The following is a 6,000-nucleotide window of genomic DNA, read 5'->3' as shown; positions in this document are numbered from 1 at the left end:
GCTCCCCCGGGGATGAGGAGGAGGAGGGCGGGCGCAGGTAAACGCACCCCCAGCCTCAGGCGAGGGAAACCGGGCCCGCGCCCTCCCAGAGCCGCCCTGTTTGCTTAGCTAATCTCTCGGGCAGGAAATTGCCTGGCGATTCATATTTATGGATCGTCAAGGGCCCGCGGCAGCCCCTCCGCCGCCCGTCCCCCGGGGCGGCCCCGGCAGCGCCTCGCCGGCCGACCCCCCCGCGCTGTGGGTATCTCCGCGTGTCGCCCGTCCGCCCTCCGCCCCCCCATTCCGGCTCCCCTTCGGCCGCCCCGCTCCCGCGACCCCGGCCTGAGGGGAGCGAACCATTCCGCCCGCGGGGGTGCCCCACGCCCCAGCCCCGCCGGGGGGCGGCGCTGGCTGCCGAGCGGGGGGCGGCTCCCGGCGGCGGGGGCAGGCGGCGGCGGCGGCGGCGGGGCTGGGGCTGGGGCTGGCAGCGGCAGCGGCCCGGCGGGCAGCGGGATGCGCGGGGGGCAGCGGCGGCAGGAGGCGGCGGTGAGTGCGGGGCCGGGGGAGGCGCCGTCCCGCGGGCTGGGTGTAGCGCTCCCGGGCGGCGGCTCCGCTCTCGGCGGCGGAGCCCGGAGGGGCTGCCCGCGGGGATGGGGATGGGGATGGGGAGAGGGACCCTCCCGGGCGCGCAGAGCCCGGGCTGACGCCGGCTCAGCCGCTCGCAGCTGTCCCCGGTTTGTGGCTACTTTTAGGGGAGTTTGTGCCAAGCCCTTCCACCCCCTCCCGTTTCCGAGGGGTGGGGGTGGCGGGGTCCCCCCCTCGCCGCACGGCTCGGCGGAGCCCTTGCAGCTGAGAGGGACGGGGCTCTCCCCGTGTCCCTGTCGGCGCCGGTCGCCTCTCCCTCTTTGTCCGGGTGTTTCCCCCCGGTGCTGGCGGCCGCTGCCGCGTCCCCGCCGGCGAACAAAGCCTCTGCCCCGGCCGGCGGCGGGGGGCGGCGGGGGCGCCCGTCCCCGGGCCGAGGAGGCACGGGAGGAACGGCGGGGCCGGGCCGGGCCGGGCGGGGCCGGGCTGGGCTTCCCGTCGTTGGCAGCCTACCTGGTGGAGGGAAGGACGCAGGACGGGGCTCTTTGTCCGCGCTTCTTTGTTAGGCTGGTGGCTTTTGAAGGCTCCTGCGGCTGTGCGGAGGCTGCCGTGCCCAGCGGAGGTGGGTTTCTGCCAGGGCCGGGCGATGGATGCCGTCTCGGCATCGCTGGGGTTTAGCACCGGGAACCCGGCATCATGCCTGATCGGCTTGTGGCCATCAGGGGGTTTGGGCTCGGTCTGCCCCGGCAGACTGGGAGCTCCTAGGGCCCCCCCGTGCAGCCCTGTCAGCAGCCGGGGCCGGGGGCTGCTGCTGCCGTGACACCCGGAGCCGCAGGCTCGGTGGTGAATTCAGCGTGGAGATGAGAGCTTTTTTGGCAAGCCTGCCTGCTGCCCACCAGCAAAAGGAGGAACGGGCTGGAAACGAACAGTCCCCGCTCCTTCTCCTCCTGCCCCGAAGCTGCCTGAGGAATTTCCCCATGTGCAGAAGTGTAAATAGACTGGCTGTGCTTACATAAAGGCTCAAGAGATGGGCTTTCTGCTGCTGCCACTGAGTGCTTGTGTGATCTTAAACACATGGCTTTTGTCACCAGTTCCTTTTCCCCCAAATGCTCATCTTGTCAGCATGTCATCTTGTCTGCGCGCCTCGACTCCGCACGTGCCCGAATCCTCCGTGTCTGCGTCTGCAGGGCAGCTGGGTGGACATGTTGCCAGTCAGAACGCGGTGAATATTTCGTCTTTGTGCCGCACAGGCCCTCTCTTTTGGGGGAAGAGGGAGACGAGAGAGGCGGGTTTGCACGTTCTTACATTTGGTGAACTTCTCAATTTTTCCTTTATGTTCTCATAGATAAGGTCCCCAAGGATAAGGTATTAACATGGGAAAGGAAGAGAGATGGGAGGGGGTAAGGCATGGTAGTGCCAAACGGGATCGCAGAGGAGGAGGATGGGCTTGCTTCCCCACAGCAGAAGGAAGCAATGTAGGAGAGAAAGGAGATGAAGTAATCAGAAGGTGGAAGAGTGCCTACTGTTGCTGTCAAGGGGAGGGCTAGGCTGAACCAAGAGGGTAACGGAGATGCTCTTAGGGCAGTCAAATAGTAACACCATGTCATTTCTAGAGCCAATAGTAGCATTTTTGTTCATTTTATTTCCTTTCCACACCAGAAATTTATTTCCCTTCCATTTTGACAAATGCTAAATTGACTATTCTGTGTGTCTGTGTTTTTACTGAGGGAGTGGAAATCTTTGGCAGCAACCAGGACAGGAAGAGTAGTCATTTTTTCCTTTTTTTCCATATCAGTTACTGTCTATGCTTATCAGCTACAATTAGCAACCAGCTTCTCGAAAGTATGCAAAGACACCAGTTGACCATTGTTGGGAAGGAACAAAGTCCATCATGAACAATTTGGAGTATTTTGTTTTTAGACAGGAAGCAGAGGATGGGTGAGGTAAAGATTGCAGGTCTACCTTGAGGCTGGAGTTGGGTCAGAAGGAATAAAGGGGTTTGGATGGGAAGATCTTGTCTGTCTTTTCCACTTGAAGGTCCAGAGAAAAGCTGAAATAATTGAAGTGCGTGGGGGGAAGTGCTTGTGCTTTTTTATGAAGGAATTAATGCTGTGTTCTCTGCCCGTGGAGTGTATTCTCTCCATTTTCATTTGTTAAAAGAAACAGTTAATTCTGATGTGTAGTAACTGCCAGTATAGCAAACAGTGCTTCCCATTGGATTAACTAAACAGCTATAAGATGATGCTCTGTTTCGGGTGTTCAGAACAGATGCTGTTCATTTAGGTTTTGTCTTAGACTGGCGGGGCGCATCCAAGATGCTACAGAAATCCAAGGGGAGTTTTCCCCTGTAGAAGATCCTCCAAGGACTGCAATATAGGAATGAACTCCATAAATGTGACCAGGCTTGTTTTTTCTTCCTCAAATCTCATTCAGGTGGGATCAGTTTTTAAGTGAACCATTTTATTTAACTTCCATAATTATATTAAATGGTGTAACTACAGGTATATACCTTTATTCCTCCCTCGAGGGAACGCAGTCCTGGGACTCGCTGGTAAATGCTGCCCCGTATTTGTGCAGACAGGCCCATGGCTTGGTAGCAGAACAGTCACGGCGGATGCCGCTTGAGCTGTTGCTGTCACGATGTGGTTTGCCAAGCAAGTGTGATGAGAAGCATTTCGTCTGGGGGCATGCTCGCTGCCCTGAGAGTGCTGGAAAATGAAGAAGCATTAAAGAGCTAGAGGGGACGTTTGGAAATATGGGGCAAGCATCTCGGGGAGGAGACAAATTGAGGAGAAAGGGACAAATGAAACGAGAGAGACAGAAACTGTCAGAATAAGTGGGCACTGGAGGGCACTGATTAACGAAAGGAAGTGACAGGCACAAAGTGGCAGTGAAAGAAATCAGCACAGAGGAAAGCAGATCGTGGGCAAAGGTTGCCTGAGAGAGTGGGAAAATGCAACGGACAGGGAAAAATGGTAGGGACATCCAAGAAGGCAAAAAAAAAAAAAAAAAAAGAAAAAGGGAGTAGATGATGTTTGAAGCTGTTCTGGTTAGTTTTCCCAGCTGCTTAGATTTTCTGGGACTTACCTACCTGCTGTGTATGGCAGGTTCTCATTGAATTTGTTAGGGGCATCCTAGAGGCAAGTTTGTCGTGTCAGGTAGGATGGGAAAGGAGAAACTTTTCTTTAGAGTCTTTCTGCTCTTGTACGGTGACAATTTCTATTCCTGTAGAGTATGAATTTGGATTCATAATTGTTATTCACTCAACCCCCTTCCTGAAAGAAGATGAAGAAAATCTGTATTTCCTGGGCTTCAGCAGTGAGAATTACATTGGTCTAGAGCATTTATGTACATCTATTACTATACCAGCTATGTAGTTTATTTGGGTTTTGTTAGCCTGCACAGTGAGATACAAGCAATCACAATCCACTAGCCAGCAGCAGAGCTTTCTATTTGCCATGTCTGTGAATTTTTTAGGTCTCGATTTGCAAATCTTCTAAGCACGCTCAAATTCTCAGTAGGAAAGGAGTTAATGAAATAGCATCAGAATAATACCAGGGAGCTCGTCGTTACTGGCATGAAATGAATCAGTCATTGGATAACTGACTTTTAAGCTGGTCTACCAGAAGGGTACCAGTATAGGAAAGAGGAGTATGACTTGCGGTTGGCTTGTCCTCTGCCAGCCCTGTTTTTGTGTGTGAAGAAAGGAGTTCATTGTTTTAACAGAAATCTCTTCTAATACATTTCTACCTGTTGGTGGCTTTTGTTTGGGCAGAAAAGAATATTAACTCTCCTTCTCACCTCAACTTATCTCGGTGAACTAGTCCAGATGAAACAGTGGTTTGTGTGACTGCAAAATAAGGAGGAGGCAGTGATGTCTACTAAAATAATGCAGTTTGAGTAGGTGGTCTAATCTCTTGTCCTACCAAACACACAGGAATGAGATTAGATTCATTGAAACGTGTACTTTAACACTTTCAGTTTCAGGTACAAGTAGTTATTATGGCACAAAAGTTATAAATCTTCAACATTTTCACTTTTTATTTTTATTTGGTCACACTCAACAGTTGGTGTCTCTTATGTCAATGGTTTAAATCTCAATTCGTAGTCATCAAACTATAGTATTTACATGATAATGAATGTTTTCACTTTTGATGTGCATTTAAAATTGTCAGTTGTCATGACCTGATTAAAATGATTACGTGGTTTCCGTCTACTGGAAAGAGCAATTGATTTGACAATGCCTACAACATCAATCCTTATCAAGTAGGAGAGAATCGGGCTTATACAGTGGGACAGAACAATTAAAAACGTCGTATTTGGGTGCAATTTTTGGAGTAGTTGGGGTAGCTATTCCAGTAAAATAGATGTGGTTTATGAGGAAAATAAAGTTATTTAGGGTGTTTTCTGTTGTTGTTGCATTGCCCTTTTTGTGCTCCTTCTCCAATATCCGACCTGACAATTTCTCAGAGGAAGAGATAAGCCGTAAGAGCGACTTCCTCTGCCGCTCCCTTTTCCACATCGGAAACCTGCAGGATTACGAGGGAGTGACTTAGTCAAATCTGATTCACAGATATTTGATTTTTAATTTATTTAGTGTTGGTGAAGGTGCCAAGCTGTGAGCTTTGGGAACTAAAACACCCTCCGCCTGTAACCAGACCTTGTGCTCACTTGCAGCGCGGGGACCAACGTATTGCGGGACCTATATCGTGAAAAGCCAGGGACGGAGCAGACTTCAGGGCTATGCTGGCAGGAAATTAGCTGTAGCTTAGGGTCTAGTATATTGTGTTGTAGGGGAGAGGAAATGAGGAAGGACATTTAAGGCGACCTTTAGATAACAGCCTTGCTGAGTTGCCTGTTTTTTGGCAGAAATGGCTCTGCTCTCTCTTAAGGATGTGTCCATTCACTAGTTTATGGGTACAGAATCTCCACCAAATTATGCAGGTGCCTTTCTGTGAATATATTGTTTCAGTTTGACAGTAGGCTTTAAGGGATTGGGGAAAGATGGATTTACACTTAAGCGTTTTTGGAGGTAAGCTATAGATCCGGGTGAGTTTTACTTTCCCATCAGTTGGACCCTATCAAGACTTTTGTTTGTAAATAAGCAAAGTAAGTCAGGGGAAAAAAAAAAAAAAAACAGGCTTGATTTAATCAGGAGCAAGTGCATTGTCCTCAGATTGCGCAGGAAAAAGGTAAATCAACTTGGTAATGGAGCAGTCCGTTTATGCACGTAGGTGCGCTATACCGTGGGAAAGTTAAATCTCCAGGCACCGAAGCCATCAGCACTCATTCACCAAACTTTGTTCAGGGTGTAAAAATTTAAGAGGCTTTCTTGCTTCCAAAACAGTGTGTGTTTTACTGGAACAGTTGAAACAGACCCTAATAATTTGAAAACCTTGTTTCGGAACAAATAAAACTCTAGTGATGTTGGGCGGACTG

At 50.8% G+C, this 6,000-nt stretch overlaps 1 protein-coding gene across 2 annotated transcripts in view; it reads left to right on the top strand.

The window, feature by feature from the left end:
• Positions 1–454: 454 nt before the first annotated feature.
• PHLDB2 (pleckstrin homology like domain family B member 2) overlaps positions 455–6,000 on the top strand; it is a 70,461-nt gene continuing 64,915 nt past the window's right edge. For both annotated transcript variants that reach the window (XM_082337636.1, XM_082337635.1), the window contains exon 1: positions 455–525. The gene's annotated coding sequence lies outside the window, so the exon portion shown is untranslated. The remainder of the gene's footprint in view (positions 526–6,000) is intronic.

The sequence above is a fragment of the Platalea leucorodia genome, assembly GCF_965183815.1.
Source record: "Platalea leucorodia genome assembly, chromosome: 2".
Taxonomy (NCBI): domain Eukaryota; kingdom Metazoa; phylum Chordata; class Aves; order Pelecaniformes; family Threskiornithidae; genus Platalea; species Platalea leucorodia.
Note: the sequence above shows the minus strand (reverse complement) of the source record. Positions and strands in the feature narration are given on the sequence as shown.